The 20,726-nt window shown below is 35.9% G+C and overlaps 1 protein-coding gene across 11 annotated transcripts in view; it reads left to right on the forward strand.

Annotated features, from left to right (window-relative positions):
* The window catches only part of LOC132952934 (RNA-binding protein Musashi homolog Rbp6), a 401,189-nt gene that overhangs the window by 317,307 nt on the left and 63,156 nt on the right, over positions 1-20,726 (forward strand). The gene's annotated exons all lie outside the window — the stretch shown is intronic.

A 20,726-nucleotide genomic window follows, 5' to 3' on the forward strand; every position in this document is an offset into this window, starting at 1 on the left:
TCGTCAGATTTACACAACCACGTCCGATTATTGGCCAACAAGAGCAGAAATACGGTGAGAGAGAAAAAATATAATATTTGCCACTGTGGGATAAGAAGAGGTGGTTGAATCATCGCGTGTGATAGTGCTGGAGCGGGGTGAGGAAAGAAAAAACGAATATACACCTACAGACAGACACACAAACACACACACACACACACATACGCATACACCACGTACACTCGCGCGTGCGACATTTTCTGTTTTGAAGGCTGGGGTTGAATAATGAGCATACTTGGGGAGCCGCCGTAAGGATGCCTATTAAGGGATGTTATACGAAGCGTCTCTTAGGGCGGCGCCAGCACCTATAAGAATTATGACGGGGCTCCCGTCTTAGCGCGCGATGCTCATCGCTTTATATGAAAGACCTAATAGAGGAAAAAAGATAGAAATATAGAAGAAAATCCCTGTGTATGACGTTAGATTTTTCACCCTCACGGGGTGGGCGTCTACTGGTTGATGAAGGCCGAGTTAGAACGCTGCACGTTAAATAGCATCTAATTTTATAAAAATGTCCACCGGCTATTTTTCACGAACCGATTACGTGCTGTACAGGCGAACTTGAGAGCAAAAAATAAACATAGTCAATTTAGCTGCACTATGAAACATTCGAAATTCTATGTAATGGACTAATTCTACGTACCCAAACGCACCGTTTAACGTTTAGGTTAGATACTTTTAACGACGTGATATTTAATTTGTTCCGTTGTTGATTTATTATGATATTTTACGAAAAGCCATATTATTTAGAAATTGATTAGGTTTGAAATTGAAACTATCGGTGTTGGGCGACGGAAACGTATTTTGTAATTAATATGCAATAATATGAAACGTATGTGTGCTTTTTAAGTTTTCTTTATTCCCCGTTTGAAAAGCTAGGAAATATGATATCGAGTGTTTCTATAAACTAACTTAGTCAACTCTCGATATGTAAAAAAATGTCAATTTAAACTTCAATGTTGTTTTCTTAAAAGTATTTGTTCATTTTCCTTTACCATTTGATTTAAAGTTTTGACTTATTGAAAATCACCCTTCTCTTATAAACTTTAAGCTCAGCCGACAATAAGTTGTTTAAAACGAATTCAATTTATTCAATATCAGCTAAAATCTTCTGATTTGATCTGATTCTTTAAACACAATTTCCCCTTGTGAAAATTATGAGAACTTTTTTACTGCCTTTTATTTGTTCGTGTATCAATTTTTAAGTTCCTTAAACGTTATTTTTTCCGTGAAAGAATGGAATATTATGAGTATTTTTTCTCTTTCTTTTTGTGATTCTCTATAAATTATGTTGATTATACATTTTGGCGCGGGCTCTTGGGATGAAAACGTAGTGGCCCGGGTGTGTCGGCGATAAATTACTGATTGAAAGAAAAGGAACTCGATCGGAGTTAATGGCCTTTTTAAGGAAAAAGCAATATTCTCGGGGCCGTATAATTCTTAGGGTGCGTTGGTTATTATCTTCTCATCCTGAGCCAATTTAATTCTCAACACTTGTGTATCTATATTTTTTCCAGTCAATATTTTTTATTTTCTTCTTATTTTTTATGTTTATTTTTATAGATATTACAAAAAAATAAGGTGAATTTTAAAACGCAAAAAAAATATTTATGTGTACGATATATTATTAATATATGAATTTAAATGGTTTCGATTTTTTTTTCAAGCTATGTATATTGTATACCTGAGTTGGGGAAAAGTGCGCTGATAAGTATATAAGTGATTGTACCTATGCTGCGTGTGTGAATGGATTTTGTTGGCAGTTGCAGTGCGCTTCGCATTTAATTGGAATGAGTACTTTTCCATTTCCACTATTCGTTTTCGTCTGCGAATCGTAAATACGAAAACGAAGATTTGTGTAAGTGAAAACGCAGGAAGGATTTAAAAAAAAAGGGAGAGAAACGGTGAATGAGTGAGTGAGTGAGTGAGATAGTGTTGGGTTGGAGGGGAAATACTTAAGAAACTCACCGAGATTTGGCTAGATTTAAGGTTTAATTTCGGCCCTGTTTTCGGGATTAAACCATCTCGGTGCTTCACTCCGGAAAATTAGCTCGTCCCCTCCTTAATCTCGTACCGTCGTATTAGTTCGAATACACACTTACCCCGATAGGAGGCTTTTAATTATTCTGGCACGAAACGACGTTTTTATGTCTAATAACACGACCGTGACATGTTTTCTTTATGGTTTTTTTTTCGTTTATCGTAAATCATTATGGTTATTATTATTATTATTATTGTTATTAAAACATCCAAGTTTTAAATGGGTATCTATTATGATAATATCTGTATACGACGTTTATATTACTATGACGGTCTGGTCGCTTCTCCTTTTGGATGATGATTATGATAATAATAATTTTTTCATAACCGACAGAAATGTGTTTGTGGAGCGAAATTAAATTAATATAAAAAATTGTTACGTGGGATGACCAAAAAAGTTTTGAGCGAAATAATATAATAGTCACACGAAAAATAACAATAAACATAATGCACGCAACGGATATAATAAGTAGTAATAATAATAATAATATAATATAAATGCATTTTTATTTTTTTAATATAAAAGACACTGTATACGTATATAAACAATATAATATATAGCGTGGCTAGAGGGACAATCCACGCGATGGCAAAACGTCGGCGAGGGCGATACGGCCCGGCCGGTCATTAGTCTTCCGCTGTCAACGGGGCCGGGGTCTACGTTTCGCTTCCACCACTGCCGCCTTAACCACCGTTCTCCTTCGCTTTTCCCGAACCATAAACTGTACTGTGGTAGAAAGAGAAACAGTCGTGGTGGGTGATAGAGAGAAGGTGGTGTGCACACCCCTAAAGCATCGGTCGCTTTTGGTAAAAACCATAGGAATCGATACGGTGTGTGTGTGCGTATATACACGTTAGCTATACACAGAGTGCGTATACCCTACAGCGGTGCTGGAGGGTTGTGCTGAATTTCTTTTTACGGGAAACACCTCCTCGTTTCCTGCCGCCAATGTCGGAAAAGTGTAATTGTGGAATAGAGAGTAAAAGGTGGAAAAATGGATTGTTACTTCTGTTTTGTTTCCCGAATCCCGAGCGTTTAGGGACATTAAATTTTAAATTTTCTCTATCATCCACTTATCATTATTTGTTTTCAGTATTAGATTTTTTCTTCAAAATCCTTCTATTTTTTATGGTATTGCCACGATAAAAGAATTAGTTAGGTACTCTACGCATAATATAATAACACAGAATAAGGGGCAACTACCTCTTTTACTTGGGTACGTTTATAAACGAACCTAACGCGATAACACACGAGTAGACACACGATATATTAATACGTAGGTATACGATGGTAATATTTTTTATGTCACATAATAATATAAGTAATATGTACGTTTATTGGAAATATCATATTATGATGAACAGCGGACGACATTATGAAATTCAGTTGCAGCAGTAAACAATGTCGTATTTTAGCTACTACATACTGCAGATGGCTGAAATGTTGTCCGATGATATTTTAGTCCAATTGATAGTCATAATTTTTTTGGGTAGTTATTATAGTGATTTATTCCAATGCAATACACAAGGGTTCCATAACTTTCATAACTTATTTCAATATTTCTAAAAACCTAAATGTACCTATTCAAAAAATAATTTCAAGCATATCCAGGTTATATATTATAATAAAATTTCTTACCTATATTATTAGTCAGATAGTTTTTCCCATATATCAGTGTTTGTACTTCGTAATTTTATACCGAAGTATACTTACATTAATGTATTTTAAAAACGTAAGACATTTCAATATAAAATTGAATTCCTAATTTTTTTAATAATTTTTGCGTTGTGGACTGAACTTGTTCAAAATATAGAATAATGGAACTCTGTAATGAAATTCAGTCGTAGTTAGTTAATACAGTTTTACATTTTGAATAAATCGTCGGTTTGTTTAACAGTTTTCGATTAGTTGTTTAAAGGCTTGTTTAGGCTATTTTACACTACATAGTTTTTACGTTTTCACGTTTTTATTTATTATTCAGTGATATATAATATACATTCTAAGTGATTTGTATTTGATTATAACAAAACAAGTAGGTATTGTCTGCGAAAACATAATTTCAGATCTTTGAGTATAAACTATAAATTGTATAATCATATATTAATTATTGATCGAATCGACATAATTTATTTATACTAATTAAATTTGTCAATTAGCATCGTCGAACGAACAATTACGGTTACTTACAGTTGACTTGTGGCAGTGACAATATCAATTTGCTGCACATACTATTGTACCTACGCGTGTATTTGCACCGTGCACGTGTGAGAGGGTGGATTTATAGTAGATTAAAATGGAGTGGCCTTTTCAACATAAATTTGTTCAACAAGACCCCGAGCTCGTTCAGTCCGTATTTTATATTACACGGCAAGCACACCGTAAAACCCTTCCCAACCCCGCAGATCAATTATCTATCAGAGATTTATGTTTTTTTCTTCTCCTTATTTCTTCTATTCTTGTCCTTTTTATATATCCGAGTGAAATATCCGTAATTCATTCTGTTAAAGGTACGACGAGCGGGTTTTAAAAATGACGGTGGGTGGGGTGGGGTATTCATACGGTGGGGTGGTAGTAGAGGTTGAAAGCAGTAGGGGGGGGGGCTAGGCTTGGATTGCCCGGTGCGGAGACGAAAAAATAAGATAAATGCACATCGGACTATCGGAGCAGACGAAAGGGCAACGATTGAAAACGATTGTCTTATACACAAAGCGTCGTTTCAACTGCAAAAAGGAAGCCCTCGACGATAATTTGACAGGCTACGTCTGGGCCAGGCATACAAAACGCGAAAGATTTTCGTATTCCGCGCCCATTAATCAATCCTCGATCCTCGATGTATACCCGACAGATATTTCGACGGGCGACCAGTGTTGTTTCCGTGATTAATATCTCCATCGGTCGCCCCTCCCCTACTGGCACACTTGCCGCTGCACCTAACACATAAACCGCTGCCGTTCTTATACCGACTTTCTTATCCGCCGCGTACGTTGAGTGTTTCACAGTTTTTTTTGGTTATCGGTGAATGAAAAAAATGCTCGTGCCCTCCAATCTTTGCTGCAATCAAGCAATTTATTTGTTTATTTGTTTATTTTTTTTTAAGGAAATCGAGCACTGTAAATAATTAAGCTCATCGTATAAAAAAACCACGTTTCACCAATTTTGATGAATATAATCCGAAAAATATTCTTGGTTAGGTTAGGCTAACTATTCGTCTGTTGGTATACGGAGACACAGAATTCCAGTATAAATTGTATTATAACAATATGAATATTATTTTATGCCCTATGAAATATGAATATAGTAGTTAGGATGAATTTTACGCTTGAAAAGATTTTTTTATATAGTTCGTTAGCTTTTCCGAGAAAGTGTACGTCGATTATCGAATGCCTTCGTGCAATATTTTATACATTATGTATAATTTTATAAAGACGTGTTTAGTATGATTTAATCATGCAATTTCGTTAGTATGAACAAACATTTTAATTGATTCGTTTACACCAAAGTTAATTATCCACACTTAATGGAGTCTGCCTTGCCTCGTTAGTGACTCGAAAATGCAATAATTACGATACAATCTCAACTTTATAATAATTTAAATATAAAATATACACGAATAATTCGAATTATTTTAATCAACAATATTATATTATTTTAACACATTTTACAGTAAATAATCAATGTAATAGACATTTTTGTTTAAATTTGGAAAATTTGGAAAATTGTTTCAATAAATCAAGGTGTTCATTCGTTTCTAATGATACAAACTTCTGTACCTACTTTTATTTGTTAATACTTAATATTTATATTTTTCTTTATACGTTAAAACTTTAATTACAGTGTATAAATATAAGACTTGAACATAATTTAACACTTGAAATGTAAATAATAAATAATCACCAAGACTTTACGGTTTCAAAAGGTTTAAAACCTTATGAATTGTTAATAAGCCATTTTCTTTTTAGTGTTTAAAAATAAAATAACAATAAAACAGGATATAGTTGTTGTGAATGTTATCTTTTATGCACAAATAAATTGATTATTTGAATTCCTTCGTAGGTATTTATTTTTATCATCGTATTTATTCGGTACTTTTGTTTTCGTAACAGATTGACGTGTTGTGGGAAAGAATCAGAAAACATTTTTTCTGTATTGAGCAACTTTTTATTAAATTTTCTACTTTCTCTCGCTGCATCGCGATGCAGACTCAAATCGTTCAATGTAGTATGATTGTAGGTCGTCTAAATAGTGTTAGTTTATAATATTATAATATTAATTTTTTTTTATATTTTATTTAATATATATAAATACATTATATTATGTTATATTATTATACTATTATATTATATATATTATATATTGCGCTACGCATTTTGAGTGTTAAATATTTCATCATCAGATAAATTTTGTCACGAGAACATTATTATATATGTAATTTTAAATGTTCCATTTTTGTAGAAAAATTTCACTGATTTTATACCTCTTAAAATATTTTGTTTGAACAAATATCACAAGTAGTGTAATTAATAAAACTATTTGATCAGTTTTCAAAGTAGTTAAGGAAAACAACAAACTATATATAGGCATTGTATTTTCCAAGTTCAAAAGTCATGTCGGTTATGGATCGCGTGACGCTTATTATTATCGCGACTTACAAGTATGTGCTGGTACATATAATATATTATATAAGCGTATAACGACCATCGCGTACCAATAGAGGCGCTTGCTTACCTATATATATACCGTAGGTTTAATTTTCGGCAATTTATTTGTTTTTCGAAAGAGTCATTATTATTGTCATTTCACATATTATTACTGTGGTTAGCTGTGGTCTATACGTATATACTAAATATAGGTAGTTTACGAAAACCAGAACAACAACAATAATAATAATAATAATAATAACAACGACATGTACGAAATTTTACGACGCGCGTGATTATTATATAGTTGTGGTGGCGTGGTGGGGTCCTATTGGCGATGGCGTGGAATTAATTGTTTTTCTCTATATATCTGCAGTATAAGGGATTTCGCATTGTTGACTGTTCTGTTGTACGCGTATGTATTAAGTTTAATATATATATATGATGTATTATATACACTGTCCACGTTTGGCCGGCGGGGCAATAAGTCGTGCGAAATCTTATATAATAATATATATATATACGCGTTCTGTAAGGTCGTTAATGAAATTTAATGAAACGTTATGTTGGAGTGGGGCAATTAGGGTGGTGGGTATCGGGGAGGTTGATGTGGGGATGGAAAAGAATTCGGTTATATCGCGACTATACCTCCTATACATTATATATATAATATGTACACAATTAATACCGGGCGGCGGGCACATAAATATCGCCTATAGTTTTCCGAGGCGTACGTCACACACAAGGGGCACACCCGCTGCTACTTATTAATGTTTCTAGTCTACCACCGGTTTCCCGACCCTATCGCTCACAATCCTCGGTCCCACACCCTCGCGTCGATCGTCTTACGGGAGAGGAGAGGAAAAGTCTTTGCTGTTGCTGCTAATAACCTCAAAATCACGGAGAGAACAACAAGGAGAAAGTCAAACAACGAAATAGTTGCCGGATAATTTCACGTGGGCGAACGAAACGACAAGAGTTTACAGCGTATTATAATATTCCTTTGCGCTTTTGTCCAATGTCAACACGACAACACAGTCGAAACCGCTGTAGGCGCCTCAGGTCGGCCGTGTCGTGCGGGGTGCTGCAGGTCGATGACCGTATACAATTATTATTATTATTATAGGCCGTACGAGACGAATAATAAATACATCATATCTAAAATATTGTTGTCCGGTGCAGCCCGCCTTGACCCGCACCCCGCCGAACTTTTAATATAATGTTTATTGTAATATTAATGTTATTATTTCGTACTTCAAAAAGATTGTTTTGGACCCGTTTTCGCCGAATACCGAACGCGATGACATATTAATATCATATTTGCCGTTGGCGTGGGTAAAATATATTATCGAAGTACTGAATAAACCTAATTTCCGCGAACAAGTGATGAGTCTTATATCACTGCTAGACATTTTCAATCGGCTTTTATCAACAATAAAAAAAGTCTGCTTTTATTCAACGATTATAACGATTGTATAAATAAAAAGAAAAATAATTTTAAAAAAAATAAATAAATTTACTTAGAATTTTGAAGTAGGGTCATTGGACGGTGGGTCACGCCGTCTCGTCTTTTATAGTTGTATCCCCCATATTACCCATTGTATAGATTATTACAGATTGTATATATTCTTGTTTTATAATAATAAAAAAAAAAAAGATTATACAACGAACGCGTACATTTATGGCGTCCACCATTCGATGAAATTGACGATTCCGATATAATAATATAATATATCTTGTCATGTTTTTACTCAATACGATGAATGCTTAATGTGATGTCGTACCAACGAAATACGATGGAAGGTGATTAAGCTCAAATACACCAAATTTTATGGTTGTTGGTGGTTGAGTTCTCAAAATTCCGCAAATACTTTAGGATAAATCCACGATTCGTCATCGCGATCGACTTAATAATATTATAATATATTTCCGATAATATCATTCCACTTTAATGTTTAATATAACAATATAATAGACGTGGTTCGTGTTCAGAGCAGACCCCAAGTATTATGAAATGTGGTAATTTTCGATAAATCAATACAACAATAGCGCAGGGCACTTCGTATTTGATAATATTGAATACCACCGTATAACCACGCGTACGTATTACGAATGGACATGTCATATTATTATATTATTATATAGTTTCCAAAACAAGCTCATTAATTTTATGTTGATTAATATATTATTATACTATTATTGTATTTGATGGAATATTTCGATTGGTCGCGGACATAATAATTATTAAGCGTACCCCCACCCATAGTTAAATGACATTTCGCACAGAGATCAACTGATATTAATTATTGTGATTATTTCGTTTTGAAACTAATACATTTGTTTCGTTTTGCGGAAGACTAGCGGTATTGCATTGTGCGTTCCATATTATAAATCATGTTGTAAATAGTCCTTATCGCCAATAATCACGTGACGTTCGGGAAAAAGTTCGGGCGAACGGCCAGTTTGATAAAACACGTTAAGTCCCGCAAAGGGAGATAGTATAGTAATATAGCGAAAGAGAGAAAAAGAAAATCACCGCCAAGAAATTGTTTTAATTAGGTTAGAGCGGTGGTGGCAAATAAATAGCAGCTATCTACACACACCCCTGCCCAGAGAAACCCCCAGCTGCGATAATTTCATTTTCGGCTCTTTAATTTATATACTTTTTGGCCATTATTACTTAATTTCTTTTTCTTTTTCTTTTTTTTTTTTACTTCATCCCACTACACCAGAAATAAAGTTCACCATTCCGGCGGTAGGTACTTAGTCTTATTTTTTTATACATATTATATATATATACTTTAATTCATTCTACTTATTTATTCCAGACAAGACTCGGTGAAGTTTGTTTTTATTTGTTTTTTTTCTCCGAGCCCAAAGTCCAACGGTGCGGACGAATTTAATTAATGTGTACGTCGTATTTGCATTGTTTGAACAACGCGCGCACATAATATTATTACACACTATTATAATAATATCCGAGCAAAGAGTTTGTGGAAATATTTAGCTAATTACGTCGTAATAGAGAGTGTGCCGTCGCTATTCAAATGCTCGCGCGCGACCCGCCATACGAGTCGTCGTTGTCGTTGCTGTCGTCGTTGTCGTGAATAGTATAGGTAGAATCGCCTTTTTTAGCCGTCTGTTTTTTAGAGATAACCGTCTGACTGCGTGTGTGCGTTAATAACAATTAAACACAATGGAAACCCATCGCCGGCTGTGGCGGTAAAATGTGTATGTGTGTGTGAGTGCTTTAGTGTGTGTGTGTGTCTGCGTGTCGAAATCCGTCGGCGGTTGTGACAGAATGTACGCACTGTATACAGAGGCGCGTTCACACACACACACACACACACACACACACAGAAGACCGAAACTACTCTGTTTTGGAACACGCGTTCTCCATTATCACATACGCTTCTTGTTTTCACAGATATGACGAAAAGCGTATTCGTATGCAAGCACACACACACACACTCACAAACACACATGCATTAGTCCATTAGAAGTTGTTGAGTGTTGACACAACGCGGGATCGTTATAACATGGCACACACACACACACATACACACATACACACATGCACATACACACATGCACATACACACACATAGATTCCTCTCCGTCAGCCGCGGCGACGTGTGCTCCTAAATCCGTTTATGTTACTTTTTTTTCTATTTTTTGATGTGTCGTCATCATATTATGTATGGTTGTTTTTCTATTTTTCATACACCCTTCCCAACCCCTTATCTGTGGGCCCAGTTTAATTTTCGTTTTCTTTCGGCCACGCGATACAATATTCAATAATATCGTCGTCCTTTGGCCTTCCGCACGCGACAGAAACGCTTACGAGACGACCGAAACAAATACAAAAAAAGTATTGCGAAATCGTCGTTTTTCGATATTACGCGCAATACTTTTGTCTCGGACACATGGGCAACAGAGAGGGAGAAAGAAAATATAACGGGTCGGACACATAACAAAACAAATGTGCGGGAGCGGCGAAACGAAATAATAATAATAGTGATAGTAATAATAATAAAAGAAACAAACCTAAAGCCATTATTTAGAATCGCCCGGGCGCGAGCTCTTGTGTATTCTGGTTATTTTTTACGCGCTCGTGTGTTTTGTGCGTTTTCGGCGCAACGGCTTAGCAGCTGCTCGACCCCTACCCCTTTACGGTCCACCCCCTCATCGCTCGTCCGGACGCCGAAAACCATCGTCCCTTATAACTACTGCCGCGCACACCGCTTTTCTGGTCAAATGGATTTGCGGCCGTTAGGGAAAACGGTAGATATATACCTTCAACGGGGGAACTGGCGTGTGTGCCGCGTAGGTATAAATATTATGTATATATATATATATATCAGCTGGGGACCGTAGATAAATCACGACCTTGTTGTACGTGTATACAATACGCGCGCACACCCGACTGTAATATTATATACATGTAATTTACTATAATAATAATAATTATTATATTTTCGCACATGAGACTGACGGCCTATAACTCATAATATTATATAATATTATACAGGCCATAATCATTTTTGCCTCGTCTATCGTACAATAATATTATGCAGATAATTATAGCTATATTATAGCCCCAGCCGTTATTATTCACACAATCCGGTTGGGTCACTATTGCGAAACGTCTTCCGGTGTTCACGTATCTCACGTACCTGCGTATATTTGAACATGATGACTCTGTTTATACCATGATAATATTAATATTAAGTATACATTTTGTTAATGATACTGTCATCGCTCATTCCTGGTGAATACCAATTATTACCATACCGGGGACAGTCTCGAACATGACGTCCGTTGAACGATTTCACGTGGATGACGGCGACTAAAACCATATTTTATATAGGTGCCCATTTTATGATCATCTCTTTCACATAGTTAATACCTACGAGATTCACAATTACGCACTATCAGACGCGTGCTTTTTTTTATTCGTTTATATACATATTATTATACAGCTTCCTATACATAATATTATACATAAAATACAATTTTGGTGATAATTATTTTGGCACACAACCACCCCCATTACCCCTCGTACCTACTACGACAAGAGTATTACACAAAATTTCGCCTATACTGCAGCCTGGCGATAACACGCATTACGTACTAGAGACACGCGCCCGGGCGGTACAGCCGCCGTGTTTGCGCAGAGTGGTCCTCGTCCTCCGTGCGATATAATATATACATATAGTATAGTCGAAAGTAACAGCCGAACGATAGGTACACGGAAAAACCATTTGGCCAATGGGAGAAATTGACAGATGTTTATACGCGTAATCCATTTCACTGTATTGTTGTGTGTACTTATACACATCGCGGGCACAACCGCCACCACCACCACCACCACCATTAGCCCGCGCTGACGTTCTCTGAGTTCGTTTTACATCCACCGCTATTGACGGTTTGACGTCATCGTCGACACTATGTACCTATGTATTTATACACAGTATAGGACGGGCCGAATATCTTTGGTGCTCGTCGATACAACGAATTTCACGCCCGGGGTGTTATTTTAATAGCGCAGAGACTAACCGGCAACCACATAATAATAATATGTCGTGTATATAATATTATACTATTATGCATAATATAATAACCAAATATTTTAATATTATGCCGTGCTCGAGTCGCAACGAGCGGAGCGTATCGGTGCACTGCACGGTCGTTCGTATCGCGTACATTTCTACTCAAAGGCGTGTAGAACCGTTGCCGGATGAGACGATACTCTCGCGCGGAAATATATTAAAGAAAAAAAAAATAATAATAAATACAACGAATTCAACATAATATCATACCGTTTATATTTCTCAGGCGGGAGTGTGTGAGTATAAAGCGTGTGCAGTGTCGGAAATGAAATTGTGCATCTATATAATATAATATAATATTATTATATACGCACGATACACATATAGGGAGGTTATATTACATAACATTATAAGAAATGGGGCGCTGTTGGACGAACGGGCGCACTCATCTCACCGGGGCACGTGGGGGAGGCTACAGTACAGGGTTGGGCGTGGTCGGAGAATAAGATGTGCTCGGTGGTGTGGGTCGCGGGTTGTATGAGCCACAGTCGGGTTTTCCCGTGCGAGTGGAGACAAAGATCACAGAGACATCGGGCCAAAACGATTTACGGCCCGTGGTAGAGGACAGAGATGGAACGAGAGAGGCAGCTGTAGCCGCCCCGCCGCTGCTCTTGCCGGTGGATTACATTTGGCAACGGGACAAGACGCGCGAGGGGCTCGGCCTGTTGTGCCATCAAATTCGTGGAAAATTGCCAACCGCGTAATATGAACGGCGAAATTACCGGAAAATCCCATTTCCGCGTTTGCTGTATATAAACGCGAGGTAAAGGTTTTTCTCTCATTTTTTTTTGCCGCTCATACGCCCTGCCACGCTTTTCCTTTAAATTATCAGATAACAATAAATCGGAATTTCATTGCATCATATATTATTGCTATTATTATCAAACATATTACGGCTAGCGACGATACCACCGGCTGCTGTAATATAATACCGAAATCTTTTCGGTATAGTCGGCCAATCCTGTGGCATATAGCAGACGCATAGTAATTATTATAACAATATCACGCCGTCGAATTTATATGATTTGTCGACCTGTGTCTGTTTGAACCGAACTGGACCGGTCGGCGGTCACTATAACTTTATAGCATTACCTCCACTACAGCAGTCAATGTAGGTTTATGTACACGTCGTGGCGTAATATATTATAATATTACGCATTAAACGGCGATTACCGCGGTCGGTTTCTCGTCTTTATACGTCCCGCAGAGGATGGTTAGTCGAGATAAACGTGTGGCCAAATATTTGCGCGCTAAGACGTCGGGTGCAATAACAAGGAGCACGCACTGCTATTATACGAACGATAAGACTATATATAATATACCTATGTATAATATATTTACACGGGTGAGACCGTCCAAACGACCGGTCGGTTCGATTAAACGGAAACGTGCGGTATACCGGTGGAGTGTAACTACCTAGGTAGTGTAAGTAACTTCACCGCGGTCGTGGTATAGTTATCGTTATTAACGCATAATAATTACTGTAATGATATATTATCGTCAAACCGCGTTGCATCGTTTAATGCGTGTTCGCTCGCCGCTCGCCGTTTATAAATGTTTATTACTTCCGACACGCTGCAATGATATATCTAGGTACATATAATATTGTATATATGCGAATATCGTGTTCGCTGCCAAAGTCATACCTGCAGTCATAGTATGTACATAATACACTTCGCGTATATACGCGTTGGTTACGACGGGTACCCTGCAGGATACCTTCGTTCGCAGTATATAACATTTTGAATTATTTATAAAAGCTGAAGCTTGTTTAAATATCCTGTTACGGTAGCCCGTGCACGTGAATAATTTAAAAGAATCGTTGCCGTGCCGAAACGTTTCTTGTTGATAAAAACTCGTGTAACGACCGTCTAATTTATAACGAGCCCGTCGGATGCGTAGGTACAAGGAGGTTAAACATCATCCTCGTCCATATTATAATAATAAAATAACATTATAAAATATTGTATTAATATATTAAATAACATCGATTGAGTGCAAACGAAAGCTATATTTTATTGTATCGTTACGATCGTCGTGTGTTGTACGAACATAATAAATTTGCGTGCTCCGAGCGGTTTTCGAACGCCGCCGACTGCTGTGCCACTGATGGATAGAGAAAAAAATCTAACTATCCTAGGGGTTGAGAATGTATGTGTTGTTTTGTTTAATATAATATATATGTGGTGTGTGAGAGAGATAGGGTGAAGAGGAGTGGGACAGTCGTGTGTACAGTCACCAAGAATGCCACATTCGGACCCGGCGTGGTGGAGGGCAAGAAAACGCAAACCGATATATTGTTATGTACGGGGGTTCTTAAGGGTGTATAAATAATGTGTGTGTTGAAAACGTCAATAAGCTCGGGAGCGGCCGTTTCTTTACCGAGACCTCAGTTAGCAGAAGCGGCGTCGTCTGTGGTCTGGTGGTGGTGTGGGAGGGGGGGGGTCAATATTATTTCGTGTGCATGCTTAAACTCAATTTCGCCCGAGTCGTAATGTGGGCGTAGCCCCACTGCCGAAACCATTACTTATTTTAATCCCGGTTGAAAAATCGGTAATCGTTTTTCACCCGCGGTGCGTGGATACCTATACCTCTATATACGTGTATTATATGGATTTCGCCGGATATCGCCGTCAGATATTACTTTCACCGATTGTATATTTAATAACGTTTTTTTCCTTTTGATATTTAATAATTATTATTACTTGCCGTGCGCGCCTGGAGCCGTAAAAACAGACCGACAGCATGGAATAATACGATATTTTTTGCTGCAGCAGTACAGTGTTCCCGTGACGCTGTATATTAGCAAAGCCATCGGCCTCCGGCTCGTCGCATCGTCGCGGTGCTGCTTACTTCTCCAAATCGGCATAGTTGTTTCGTAAAACTTTTCAAACGAATTTCCCGGAAGGGAGCACGCCTCTGGATCGGACGTGAAGTTTTTATTGTGACCTCGGTGTTTAAAATATACGGGTTTGTGTGCACTTGTTTCCGTTGGCACACCGATCCTTTTTTTTTTTTTATTTTATTTTTGATAACGGTTCCGCGTTGAGCCCTACCGGACGTCATGTTTACGTACGTTGTGTACACTGCCAAAAAATGATGTATATGTCGCGTAGATTTGCTTACGGATACAATATTTTTTTGTCTGGAAAGCGTAACGAGAAAAAATGACGTCAAAAGTATTTCATTGTATTTTCGGTATTTCATTAAATGTTATCTATCGTCCGCACCGGACACACTTTTAGTTGTCAAAACTCCTTGGGAACGTTGTATATATTCAGGAGAAAAAATCTTGTTTCGTGGAAGCGAAATACAAAATGCACCCTTCTTACCAAAAATATATCTATCTATATATATTTACGGATATATTTGTATAGGGAAAGATAGTGAGAGAGAGGGACAAAGGCAGTGAGGTTCGAATGACGACAGCTGCAAGTATCATTTCATTCCAAAAAATAAATTGAATTATGTCAATTTAACGTCATTTGCAGACAATACAGACTTTTTGCAATATCTCAATGACATTTCATGATATAATTGCAATTCGGAGTATACCGTAAAACGTAATCTTATTAGATAAAAAAATATTTGTTTTCTTTTTGTTGTCAATACGATTCATTTATACGTATTTAATTAGTTTTTTTCCAGTAGATATTATTTTTCGCGTAAAACGGTTGAATAGTTTCAATATAATGATATTATGAATTGATTCACAATAATTTCAGTTCATTATGTTGATTATGATAATCAATTTTTATGTAATCGTTCAGTGAATATATACTAAATACAACCATAATATGGAGATAGGTTATATCAGTGAACATATTTTCAATAATAATAATGGAATTATTATAAAGGTTTATTATAAAACCAAATTCCTAACTAACAGTCATCGAAAGTAATACATGTGTACATCTACTAAATTTGTAAATCAAATAGAATATAATATATATAAAAGCAAAATACGTTATCGTGTTGATGTAGTCATGATTTATGAACAGTTGGCTCAAAATTTAAGGCCTGCGATTATATCATCTATAATAAAAGGGTGGTAAGTGGGAGTGCTGCTGAAAATTTTAACGTTTATTTGACCTGCATACAGGGAAAGTTATACCACGAATAAGGCTCGTCCAGTTAAATATAAATAGACAATGAGGAAACCGTCATATTCGTCCATTCCTTTCATTAATATTATCATTTGACTCTTTTCCAATTTCCATTAAATTTCAAATTTTCCCAAATACATAATTTGTACAATATTATGATAGTAAGTTATTATAACAGAATAAATGTATTTATTTTTAAGAAAAACTATTAAGTTAATGTAATATGTTTTATCGAAATTGAACTGTACATAATTCACTAATCGTAAAATCCACAAGAACGTTTATCTTAAAATTCAATAAAACGCGTATAGTCGTAACAATAATTTAATGGTTTAAGGTGATTTCCCTCACCGCTAATTATCCAAGTAAATATAATACACAGTGAATTCATAATATTATTAATTATAATTGGTAACCTGGGGAAATTAATTATACTATATAATATCAATTAGTGGTAATTGGTGAACGAAAGATATTTGATAGGGTTGCAAAAGGTACCACGAGAATTCCCGTAATTTCCAATTTTTTAGTTTTATGTATTTGTCCATAGTATTAACTTAAAAGTTAAAACTAATTATTAGTATAAAAGTAAAAGAATGAAAAAAATCTAGCAAGGTAGTATAATTTACCACGTCATATTGTTTTTTCCTTTAAATTTTTCTATTATTATGGAATATGAAAATGTTTATTGCTAAGACAATATTCAATTGCTATATCCATGATTGCAACAATATTATTCACTTATTTTATTAGATTTTGCATGCGGTATTACGGTAAACCGGAAGGAATAAAAAACAAAAGAAAAAGATTTTTTTTAAATTCAAAATCTACTAATTTAGTGTAACTATTGGTTTATTTTTATTTTAGTAAGCGTTTTATATCAAGAACGTATTTACATAAATACATTTAACGATATAACAATGAAGTTAAAGCATTTGTTTTTATTGTTTAAATGTATAATATAATTTGTTATCTATAATATAGTTTATAAAATTCGAGCTATCAATTGTACATTATCTGTTGTTATTTATTCCCACTGTGTGTAAACGTTGGGGTATATTTAACGGAAATTTTGTACGACTATAGCTTACGGTTTAAGGCTATTCAAATATAATCAGTATAATATTATGTTAAGTACATTGTATATTATTCAAACAAAATATCGCACGGATACTTTGATAAATGCACATTTATATAAACACTGATTCCATCATCCATACTATATTTTGTTATATGGATGTGTCATTATACTTACATTTTTACAAAATTGTTTATACTAATAATGTGTGCCGACTGTTTGAAAAGCCCCTACTTACAGTATTAGAGACGCATGTGCTAGAAAACTTTCGGTACGCGGATACGCGAAAGGATCGGAGTGATGGGTGGGGGGGGCACTTATTTTGGTACACTGCGACAGCTTGATAAAGGGGATGATAATTATTATTCGACCCTATGGATGGATGGTAATAGTGAACAAGACGGAGGGTGGGCTCCGCGGGTGGAGGTTCACGATATTTATCGTCCGGTCCGCTTTAGCTTCCGTAGGTCTCGCATCGTAGATACCTATAACATTATTGAGAGTCACTAAATGAAATCGTAACGATAAAATACGAAAAACGCAGATCGTTTTACCCGAATAAGAAGAAAAAGCAAACGTACTTAGACTAAAAATAAACGTAAACTAAAGTATAGAAAACGATTGGAAGAAATGCTTTTGGATGGATTTCAGTCGATTTCGGGAAAGTGTTTTAGTACTCTTATACAACCCTACTGCCAATGGGTTATATATAGATCGTCGACGAAGCGTTCAACGTGTTATTTTACGTTTGTATTTTTTTCTGGCGATCAATAAATTGTTGTCATTGTCAGTTGCTGCTGTTGTTTTTGTTGTTGTTATTGTTATTGACGTCGTCACTGTTGTACGTGTTATACGCACAATATAGGCAGGTACGCTATTTTTTAGTGACTACGACTTAAATGGTTAATTGTTGTGTGGAAATTACGTGAATTAGACAATCGTTTTCTATATTGACGTTGCAGTTGTAACTGATTTGTGCTAAGACTTCTCAAGAATTCAATTAAATATGTTTTCCCGAACTCTTGACATTCTGTGCAGCCCTTTTCAGTAAAATATCTTACATGATAATAAATGTACAACACGGAAAATCGGTTTGTTTTCATTCATATCCTTAATTTTTAAGACTTGGCTGACATAATGTAACATAATGTAATATTGTGTTGTAGTCGTTAGGTACATAAAATCGTATAACGTTACGTTACTACAAAACATTCATATTTAATGTACATGAGATCATCATCCTTATTAAATCATGAAAAGTTTAAAGTGGTCAATATTATACATTAGACGTTTGTGATATTATTATGCCTATGGCTATTACGTAAATCGATTATTTTCTTTTATACAAACCCTGCATGTTTCTAACGAGTACCTACCGGCGTATTGAGTGAAATAATAATAATGGATTGAAATATTAAAAATGTTTTTTGTATTATAAGAAAAACTGAAAACCGATTAATTTGAATTCTTTAACCACTATTTTCAGTGTTTCCGAGCTAGTGTTTGTTGATTGTATATTATAAAAAAAAAAACATACAAATATAGGAATTAATTGTGAAGTATAAATTATAATGGTTGGATTTAATAAATGTGTGCCACTACGGATGTAGGTATAATATATTTGAAGTATTTAGGTGAATCAGTCAGTTATACGATAACTATGTACTGGCAACACAAATCATAATACACGGATTCGTTGGGATAAATAAGTCCTGTGGCGTTCATGTTGTCTAATTTCGTTTCGTTTTTAAATTAAAAACCATCCACATAAAGTAAAACGCAATAGTTCGGTCGGACAAAAGACGAGAAAGAAAAAAATGAACGAGACGAGTCCGGAAAAAAAATTGTCTTCGTAAAAGGAAATCTGAAAAAGAAAACATTCGGATGGCCTCCTCTCAAGCGGGACGGGAACTTATATGGCGCCAGTCCTTTCGTACATGTAACGGAACAACACAACATATAATACACGACTGTGCGCAATTCCTGGAATTCGTTTAAATGGTTTTGCGGAATTCCAGGTCTGGCCCCCAACTCCACATTCATTTATATATGACTTGCTTTCGCGTTTCCGCCGAGTTTGCGTACCACGCGCGACGTTTGTCCGTAAAAAAAAAATTGCACACAAACGGTAATTTAAAGGCGCGCGTGAGGCGAGTCTGCCGTTCGGTTATCGTTGGCCCGGTTTATAATTTTTTATTTTTTCTAAATATTCGTTGGCGATTTTTTTTTTTTAAGTTAATGCCACGTAGTCGGTAGTCGGTATAATATGGCGGCCCCGACACGCAGAGAGCACAACCGTAAAGTCAAATCGCAGGTGTCCCGCGATATTCGCGGTCGGATCGATGGTCGCACCAACGGACGGATTAATAAAAAAACCACGCGGCCGTCGTGTGCATAAAAAATCGGCCGGGCTCGCAAAACCTTAATTCCGACTTTGTAGCCGCGCGCATCCCTGAATATTTAATTCGGTTTATGCTCTTATACCGTGTTTATTTCTGTTTTTTTTTTTACGACGGAAAATTCCGTGTCACACCGGGAACGTTTTATTTCAATATATATATATATATGTATAATACCTCTCGCGTGTATATTATTATTATAATAATATTATTATTTCCTCTCGTATTTATATAAACCTTACAGACTCTATAAAACACAAACCCCCCACGTTCCTTGTCATCTTCACCAGAAAAGCCAATAAAAACCTCTGTCACCCGCTGCGCCCCCTCCGCACCAAACTGCCAAAGTCGCTCTCTTAACGCCTCGTCGTGCAACTGACATCCACAACTTTGATTCTCACTCCTAAATAATTGCCCTCACACCGCGTTTTCGCCCCCTTATCTTTTTGATGGCATTATAAAACTGAAAAAAAAAACATAAAAATATATAACTGCATAAATCAACAATCCACCGCGAATGCACTCAAATAAACGCTTATTTCATTGTAAAATTATAAATCCACTGTACCGAGATTATATAATATATTTAATTTATGTCGTATAATTTTATAATTTAACTGTGATCGATGAGGGGGGAGGGGGGACTTTACCATCTTACTTCTATTTCAGTGCTAATTTTTCATCCATCTACTAATTTTTTCCAAATAACGTTCTATGGAAATTTGCAATTTAAAATCATAATAACGCACATAATCATATTATAATGTCATGAGCTTTTCAAAAAATCTATAAGCTACAATTATAATATTTACTA

This window comes from Metopolophium dirhodum, chromosome 9 (assembly GCF_019925205.1).
Source record: "Metopolophium dirhodum isolate CAU chromosome 9, ASM1992520v1, whole genome shotgun sequence".
In the NCBI taxonomy this organism is placed as follows: Eukaryota; Metazoa; Arthropoda; class Insecta; order Hemiptera; family Aphididae; genus Metopolophium; species Metopolophium dirhodum.